General features: G+C 25.6%; 1 long non-coding RNA gene across 1 annotated transcript; it reads left to right on the forward strand.

Moving 5' to 3' along the window:
* Positions 1–1,299, forward strand: LOC111635188. The gene is made up of 3 exons (XR_002758345.1): positions 1–67; positions 183–218; positions 786–1,299. It is a non-coding gene; the product is annotated as an uncharacterized LOC111635188 (long non-coding RNA).
* Positions 1,300–10,712: the final 9,413 nt, after the last annotated feature.

Genomic DNA, 10,712 nt, shown 5'->3' on the forward strand with positions numbered 1-10,712 from the left:
ATTTTGTTACGTTGTTAATTTTTGATATTTTAATCTACAACTGAAGACGTAAACGTCTCTTTGAAGGGTAAAGGTACACTTATAAATTATAAATTCTAATTATAACTAGTTAACTATTAAATAATTAAGCTTGAAGACAAAGTCTGTTGAAACATTTATATTTTACTCAAATTCATATTTAGGAATGTATTCTGTGACGACCTGACCTTCTTTTTAAGGTACTTGATGGCCAAAAAAATTAAGAATTCCCTTAAAACATTAAAAAATATATATCCAATTACAAAATAAAAACACTTTTGTTTTTTTTTTTAATCGGAGCACAGACATACAGACGTCTTCTTGCGTTTCCATCCACATGGCCTTGGGTCCACACAAACAATTAAAAACCCGCTATTTTCATTATTATTTTTTGAAAATCCTGTAAATTCTTGCACACAATCTCTCGAGAATTCTCGAACATAATAACACACACATCGCATCTACACAGACACAGACCTGTACACACACACACACACACATACACAACCGCTAGCCCCAGTTAGGCTGCGGTACAATTTTTAATAATATTTTTATTTTAAAAAATTACGTGACTTCCTGTCCAGGCCATAAGTTCGTATACAGGAAACTAAACAAAAAGGTAATGTTTAGTCTTTTTGTATCTAATAGCATTAGTGATTGTGTGATAGGAATATAATAATAGAATAATACGCTACCAATAAATTTGGCTTACAAGTATTACAAATATTTATGTAGTGATAAAGTACTTCATAAACGTTTAATCACAGCTCTGACGTTTACTGTGTTCTCTGCTTCAAGACAAAATAGAAAATGCTGTATTAATATATATATATATTAAAATAAAATATTTGTAATTAGAAGAAATTTTTGAGTCTGCAGATCGTTATTTTGACATACAGGAGCACAAGATCACAAAGAATGTACCTACTTTTTTGTAGAATAATTATTAAAATGTTCTTCAGACGTCTGTATAGTTTAAAGAGCACACACAAATAATTAAATGTATTTACAGAAATAAAAATCCGTACAAAAAATAGAAAAGGTGTATAAATATGTAGTAAAATTATATAATTGATTGTTCAAATCCTAGAAACACATAAATGTTTGCCTTCTTCCAGATTTGCTTGAAAGATACCCTTTTCCTACATAAAAGGTATTTCAGATAGTTAAATTTCCATGTTTTCATGTCATTCAAGGAGCAATTGAAAAATGTTCTGTTAGGATACATGGCGTATATCTCAATTATCTTCTCTGCTAAATACACTTTTCCTGATTGAATCGAATTTGTACATTAAGAGGATTGATGTGTATTCCTACTAATACTAGAAGACATTTTACGTGAAAAAATTTCAATAAGCAATTTTACACGCAATGAATTCCTGATATAATGACCACCCGATGTAGTGAACTTTCGATATAATGAACAATTTTGTAGTTTTTGTTATTCTTTACGTATATAGTGAACTCTTGATGTAGCAAATCATTTAGCTCAGTCCTTTAGAGATTTTTCTATGTCGAAAGGTGGGAGGAGCCTTAAAAATAAATATATATTAATAAAACTAATTAATAGCACATAAAAGAAAAAAGTAAGTGTTTTTATTAAATATTTTTAATATATTTAACTTTTTAAAACTATTTTTTGGCGTTATCTGCAATGCTCAACACTTGAATTATGCAAATATTTTATATTAAAGCTTATTTAGTGCATATATCTTTATTTTTATTCTTTCATCTCTGTTGATATAATTATGCTTCTCATGTTCTCTAGTAGAAACATAATTCAGCAGCAGATGCATCTGGATGAGGTAAAACTCCCTTAATTAAATCATTTCTTTTCCTTCAGAAAATATGATTTCTATCGAAAATTTCATTTTGGATAATTTCAAATCAGTTAAAGAAGTGATATTTTAATATATTAAAACTAGTTTACTATTAAAATTTATCTGTGATTTAACCTTTTCTGTGAAGAAAACTGGCTGCAATCACAGCATATGCAATCTGAAATTATATAAATTTATGTTTATGCCTAGGTTGTTCTCCCTTTTTTATTAATATGTAACGAAATAAATTATTATAAATATGGTAATACCAGGCTCTATTATAAATGGACTATTTAGCTCTGGTTTCATATTTATGAGGTCTTTTAAAACATATTACAAATGATCCATTTCATTTCATTTAAATGTTTTAATGGGAAAAAAACCTTTATTTTCTATCAAATTTTATTACTTAAAAAATATAATACATTTTTTAAACGTGAGTTTTAATTTTTTTAACATATTGGGACTTCAAAAAGGAAAGTGGCTCGTGCTTCCCTTGACTTCTGAGAGGCCATAGAACATATAGTCGACCCCCCCATAACACTGTTGATAATTCCGTTTTATATGAAATCCATGTTGTACGAGTCACTTTTACAAATACGTGAGCCGTTCACAGCCTGGCACACGTATTTGTAAAATCTAAGTGACTCGTACAACATGGATTTCATATAAAACGGAATTATCAACAGTGTTATAGGGGGGTCGACTGTATTTGAAATAATCGTAAGGATGTTATTATAGGCGATTGTTTTGAATATTGAATACCTTTGAATATATGTGAATATTTGAAGTAAAACATATTACAAAATTAAATTTTATTATATATTTCCAGTTTGCTTTTTATCTACCGTGGTTGTAAATAATCAATTTTGAACAACGAATTGTTAATTCAGTTTTAATTATTTAATTAATAAACAGGATATATAAAATCAATATATATAATTAATTAGTTATTTAATGTATTATCCTTGCATCTAATATAACAATAATCGCTTAAATACTGGTATATATTTGAAAACATGATTGGTACACTTATAAATTATAAATTCTAATTATAACTAGTTAACTATTAAATAATTAAGCTTGAAGACAAAGTCTGTTGAAACATTTATATTTTACTCAAATTCATATTTAGGAATGTATTCTGTGACGACCTGACCTTCTTTTTAAGGTACTTGATGGCCAAAAAAATTAAGAATTCCCTTAAAACATTAAAAAATATATATCCAATTACAAAATAAAAACACTTTTGTTTTTTTTTTTAATCGGAGCACAGACATACAGACGTCTTCTTGCGTTTCCATCCACATGGCCTTGGGTCCACACAAACAATTAAAAACCCGCTATTTTCATTATTATTTTTTGAAAATCCTGTAAATTCTTGCACACAATCTCTCGAGAATTCTCGAACATAATAACACACACATCGCATCTACACAGACACAGACCTGTACACACACACACACACACACATACACAACCGCTAGCCCCAGTTAGGCTGCGGTACAATTTTTAATAATATTTTTATTTTAAAAAATTACGTGACTTCCTGTCCAGGCCATAAGTTCGTATACAGGAAACTAAACAAAAAGGTAATGTTTAGTCTTTTTGTATCTAATAGCATTAGTGATTGTGTGATAGGAATATAATAATAGAATAATACGCTACCAATAAATTTGGCTTACAAGTATTACAAATATTTATGTAGTGATAAAGTACTTCATAAACGTTTAATCACAGCTCTGACGTTTACTGTGTTCTCTGCTTCAAGACAAAATAGAAAATGCTGTATTAATATATATATATATATAAATAAAATATTTGTAATTAGAAGAAATTTTTGAGTCTGCAGATCGTTATTTTGACATACNCTTTAAAATTGAAATGATGACTATCATACACCTACGGGGTCATTTAGAGGTCACGAGAGGCTTCCAAACACAAAACTGCATTTAAAAAATTAATTATAGTTTTTAAATAATTTTTTAAAAACTATAATTTAATTTAACAACAATAAAAATTTTTCTTAATATACAAGAGATGCAATGGAAGAAATAATTTTTAATAGTTGTTTTAAGGTCCTTGTAAAGGTGAAGTCCAATCAAATGGTTTTGTACTGGCTCCCTTCAATAATGCCTATATATACATACATATAGGTCATATCACTATATATATATATATACATATAAAATAGCAAAATTGATCGTAAAATTCGTAGAAATGGCATTATAAATATTATAATAATAACTTTTCAACAACAGATGTACTCAGGCTTTCTCAGAAGCCTTAGTATAGCGGGTACGTTCCACTTGCTTTTTTGAAAAATACATTGAAAGCATTTGAGAAAAATATAAGGCTTTTTCTATTAATACATTAGAAATATAATAGAGAGTAATATGTAACAAAGTTTTTTAAGGTCTGTAAGTATGATTCTTTACAAAATGGCTTTGTTCTCTCCTCATGTTAATTACAGATCTTATTAACAGGTATTCATTGTTAGAAAAGTAAAGTAAAATATATAAATTTATAAAGAGCGTGTGTTTATTTGTGAAATTAATTTTGAGATTGAGAAAGGTCTATTACTTTGTATAGCAACTTCAATAGATTCCGAACTCATCGGTATTTATCAGAAATGATAACAAGTACGGTTAAAGTATTTTAACAATTTCTCAGAATTTCAATAAACAATGAATAAATTTAACGGAAGTTAAATATGTTGACTAGTTCGAGACAATCAATAGCTACAAGATTAAATAAGGTAATCGATATCATTAACAATTAAATATACAATAATTAAACGTCTAAGTATAATAGAAGGTTCCTTGTACGCTGCTAAATGGGGTAATAGAAATGTTTTCAAAGATTTCTTATAAAAAAATATGAAATATATTTACTCGAGAAACAAATTTACATCTAAATATTATATTTTACAGTTATGTATTACATTATGTATTAGGGTAGTCCAAAACTTAGTTAACAGTATACTAATTGGAGAAACTTCTGAAGAATTGAATGATACTGCAATTTATGTCAAACAATTTGTGAAAGTGTTTCAAAGCGTTGTAATTTATGTATTGAATAATAATAGGTTCAGTTTAAACAATTTTTGTAGATTATATAAATAATAGAATATTCGAGTAAGAGCAATTTAGTCTTTACAATAGTTAACTGACTTATTAACCACCCTGTAAATATTTTAATTTTAAGAAATATTTTGTACTTTTTTATAGCAAATATTTAAATTTTTAGAGTTTTTATTTACTTAAAGGNAATAAAATCGTATTTCTATCCAAATATAACTCTAAAATCAATTATAAAATCTTAAAATATATACACGTAGAAGGAGTATTTTTAGAGTTATTACGTTTTTAAGCCGTAAAATAAGGGGCCCTTTCTACCAAATAATAATAAATTTAAAAGAGTAAGGCCTTAATTTTAGCTTGTTTAGTTTATGTATAAATTGATCTCTATATAAGTTAAATGCAAAGAAGAATACTTTCGTTGCAAAATTATTACAACTAAAATTAAAATAAATAGAAAAAGTTATACAATATAAACGTTTTTATACGTATACAGAACCACGAACTGTTAATACTGTGTGAAACTTTTCTTTATTTTTATTTTTGAGAAAATTTTTATAGTTTATAAGCGATTATTTATGTATAAAAAAATAAAATGAGATATCCTAAAATTCGGAATCATGTAAGAAATTTATTTTCAAATAATTTACATTATATATTTTGTTTAAAATATGCTCAAAGTGTTCCCGTTCAATCTTCAGATATCTTTGAAGATGAAATGATCATATTTCTTTGTATTCGACGGAGCATATTGGAGTCGACGTTTTGACAAGTGACAGTAATTCGCTCTTGCAGTTGCTTCAAGTTTAGATTTCCCTTGTGCTTTCAGATTTTCCGAACACCCTGTAGATTCTGATTGTTTACAGAACTTTAAATTAGTGTTTTATTAATTACAGAAAGAAGTATATATATATATTAATATTTACANAGTATAGCGGGTACGTTCCACTTGCTTTTTTGAAAAATACATTGAAAGCATTTGAGAAAAATATAAGGCTTTTTCTATTAATACATTAGAAATATAATAGAGAGTAATATGTAACAAAGTTTTTTAAGGTCTGTAAGTATGATTCTTTACAAAATGGCTTTGTTCTCTCCTCATGTTAATTACAGATCTTATTAACAGGTATTCATTGTTAGAAAAGTAAAGTAAAATATATAAATTTATAAAGAGCGTGTGTTTATTTGTGAAATTAATTTTGAGATTGAGAAAGGTCTATTACTTTGTATAGCAACTTCAATAGATTCCGAACTCATCGGTATTTATCAGAAATGATAACAAGTACGGTTAAAGTATTTTAACAATTTCTCAGAATTTCAATAAACAATGAATAAATTTAACGGAAGTTAAATATGTTGACTAGTTCGAGACAATCAATAGCTACAAGATTAAATAAGGTAATCGATATCATTAACAATTAAATATACAATAATTAAACGTCTAAGTATAATAGAAGGTTCCTTGTACGCTGCTAAATGGGGTAATAGAAATGTTTTCAAAGATTTCTTATAAAAAAATATGAAATATATTTACTCGAGAAACAAATTTACATCTAAATATTATATTTTACAGTTATGTATTACATTATGTATTAGGGTAGTCCAAAACTTAGTTAACAGTATACTAATTGGAGAAACTTCTGAAGAATTGAATGATACTGCAATTTATGTCAAACAATTTGTGAAAGTGTTTCAAAGCGTTGTAATTTATGTATTGAATAATAATAGGTTCAGTTTAAACAATTTTTGTAGATTATATAAATAATAGAATATTCGAGTAAGAGCAATTTAGTCTTTACAATAGTTAACTGACTTATTAACCACCCTGTAAATATTTTAATTTTAAGAAATATTTTGTACTTTTTTATAGCAAATATTTAAATTTTTAGAGTTTTTATTTACTTAAAGGCTTTTAAAGATACATTTAAGTTAATGTGTTATTTTAATACACTAATTATCATAAATTAAACTGTAAAATAATGCAGTAATAGAAAAACAACAATGCTATATAAATGTAAGGAAAATTAATTAAACTTTTAATTAAAATTTAAAAGTTAAATTTATAATTAATTAATTTGCATTTATTTCGAAATTAAAATGATAAAATAATAAAATTTTTAAATTTATTTTAGTAAAAGGTTATTATATTTTTCATTTAAAAATTCGGCAATAATTAGAAAAAATATATACAACACATAAAAATATTTATTTTTTATTTTTTCAATTTATATTTAAATAACTAAAAATAAAATTCTTTATTTTATTACTAAGATAGGCTAAATAAGAGAATTTTTCGAAATAAACATTTAGTAAAATTATTCATATTAAAAACTATTTCACGTATATAATTTATTGTAAATGTGAAACAATTTTAATAAAAGTGTAAAATTTATTATACCCGTGACACACTTTTTAATATGAATAATTTCATTTAAAAAATTTATGGAACAATTTGCAAGTTTCTTTATTAATTTTCTATTTTACTTTACAATGCATCATCCATTTACTTTTTCTGATAACGTATGATTCCAAGAATGTATTTTATTCAAGATTATTTTACAAAAAAACAAAAGATCAATTTAATATTCTAAGTAAATTCTTAATGGTTTTTAGTAAAAAAAAGAATATTTATCTTAGGATTACAAAGAATACTGTAGATGCTTTAACAATATAAAAAGAATTGCTCGACTTTTCTGGCACTTGAACAGGAGGTTAAGGAACAATTAGGAAAATTCGATAATTTTTAATTATACTACGATATAAAATGTAAGTAATAATAACATAAAATGGGTAATTTTGTTGAATAGTGATAAAAGTTTCCATTTAAAAAATATTTAAGTGTAAAATACACTATGACACTAGCTCAAAGTTAAAACTGTTTGGCATCATCTATTATGAGAGGTTATTAAAAAAATAACTTTTATATTATTAATTATTATATTATAAAAGGGCCAAAAGACTTATTTTTGAGGGTAAGGGTGAGTTTTAAAATATTATAAATGCGAATAACGAGCAAACTTTTATTAAGTCCGACCCTACTCGAGATATGACACATGACTCTCTCCTTGAGTTCTGTACTCCAAAGTTTAATAGTTTCAATGCACCTTATATACAAGTTACCATGCCAAAAATCTTGAGATATTAAATTAAATAGACACCAACACAACACACCTAAACACACATTCTTTGTCCGTTAGACACGACTGACTCATTTGATTGTCTATCTTTAAGAATTCTGTAAAACTAGAAGAGTTAATGTTTGGAAGTTTTACGTGTTTAATGCTGGAAACAATCGCCTCACATAATTTCAATTAAATCGAATTTGCATCCCCATTTATGTCATTCCAACGGCCTGTTATCTGTAATTTCCAATAATAAATTATCTGATAATGGAGTAATGATAGTAATTTACATTACATTGGAATCTATTTACATATATTTTATTTATACTAAAAAATTGAATTACAGTTCAAAAACTATTTACAATTTATTAAACTCATTGTATTTCGTAAATTATTTTTTTACATTATCATTTAATCTTGGACAATTAACAATAACATTCCAATTAATAAGTGTAATTAGAATGTACTAATTATAAAAAATTCAATATAATTTATGCTTTAATAATATTGTAGAATGGATAAAATTACGAAAAATTTAATGATGGAAAGAATTTATTTTTGATTAATTTTATCTTCAGTAACTTTTTTGTAATAACTTCTTACTGAACTATTTAATAGAGGATATTCCGCATCAATCATTTTCTCAATATCTTTCTACTAAATGCTCCTGGGGATTTTTTTATTTTGACATAATTATACTTTTCCTGTTAATTGAACAAAAATTTTCAATCTTTATACAATATTTAAAGCTTTAGATTTTTATTTTTTATAAAATTTTCCTTTATTTTTCTTCAAAATTAATTTTTATGTTATTATTATCTACATTGCTCCTTGAATATGTAATGAAAGTAAATTATGAATTTTTTCAATATTAATTTTCACTCGTCTTTCCTATCTTAATTTATTAAAAATATGTTTTGTAATTATTATATGTAGATATTATTATTAAGATTAAAAGATTTAAGGATTTTTGATTAAGCGTTAGTTGATAAAATTAAAATTTGTATAGAAGTAAACGAAACTTTATTAGAAACACAAGATCATTCGATCTTCATTACTGTTTTTAATACAATAAAAATTATATTTTTAAGATTATAAGGATGTATTTTTTAGCAATTTTACATCTTTAATCATTAAAGAAACTGCGATTTTATTTATTTATTTTTTTTGTGATTGTGAGAAAGACGAATTATAACTTTAAAGTTTGTGTTTGTTTTTTACTTGCGAATATTTTTAGAAAATTAAAATTATTCTCGTTATTTATANTAGTGTATGTGCTCCTATATATATATATAAGTTTTGAGAAGCAACGGTCTTTCAATTGTAAATAAGGAAGCGAATTCTAAGAAAGTTCTATATATTTCTGTGTTTTTCCACATAAATCCTATTCTCTCTACTAAACCGATTCTCAACTATATTGATCGATGCCACCGCAAGCATACTATATTTATTTATCTAATCATAAAATGGAACTATATCAGTTCCTCACAGCCAAAAAAACCCTCTCGAAAATCATTAATAGACAATTTAATTATTAAATATTTACCTTTATTTAGCAATATTAAAGGTATTCCTCGAGATGAAATAATTGCTATATAACTTTAATTATTTGTCTTATTGCATTATACAAGGAGGACCAAAAATTGGTTAACTTTTGTATCGATTAAATTGCTGTTACCACTTACAAACTGTATGAAAATTGTACAGGATAAGAACTTGTTAAATATATAAAAGACATTTTGAGTGATACTTTAAGTTCCAATAAGAGATATTTAATTTATACTGTGATTATTTAAATAGTAGTTGCTTTGTTGTTGAATTAAACTACTTGTTTTTTGAGTAGATTAATTTTTCTTCTGGATAAAACCAGTATATATTTTTATATTCTGCGAATTACATAACATTTCAATACAATAAAGTGATTTTACACGAGAGGATAATCAAGTTCAATGAGCATCACTTAATAAAATAAATATCGTATAATAGTTTTTTTTTGTAATAATGTAAACTACGAATAGTACAATTTATTTTGTCTAAAAATATATCATAAAATAGGTTTAATGCTAAAAATTCAGCAAAGAGTTGCTTAACTTTCCCGGCAATATCTAAAATTTTGGTGGCGCCATCTGTTATCATATTTTATTAAAAATACTTTTTATATTTTTAACTATTATAAAATGGAAAAACGTTTCATTTTGACGATAGTTTTATTTTAAAAAAAATTGTAAATGTTAATAGCGAGTAAAATCGTCGTTAAGTCCGATCCTACTCGAGATACGACGTACGACTTCCATTATTTCCCCACCCCCTCGACTTTTAATCACCAAAATTTAACAGCATCAATCTCCCTAATACACAAACCTCCCTGCAAAATTTCAGAAAATTTCGACAAAAAACACAGGAGTTATTAAGCTTCAAACTGGGTGAACAAAATCTTGCCACATACACTAACATCCATACATACAGAAATTACCACTGAATTTTTTTGCATTTCTCGAAGTTTCATGGTATCCTAAGTCCAAAAATGTAAAAATCTTGGAGATAATTTTTTGATCGATAGTCATACTTTCCCTCTGTTATATATCACATAGCCAGGAAAGTAAAAATGTTTACAACAATGTCCAAATTCTTTTTATTTTTGCAAAATTATTACATATATATGCATATAAATC

Source organism: Centruroides sculpturatus, unplaced genomic scaffold, assembly GCF_000671375.1.
Source record: "Centruroides sculpturatus isolate CEXI.00-Female unplaced genomic scaffold, Cexi_2.0 scaffold946, whole genome shotgun sequence".
In the NCBI taxonomy this organism is placed as follows: Eukaryota; Metazoa; Arthropoda; class Arachnida; order Scorpiones; family Buthidae; genus Centruroides; species Centruroides sculpturatus.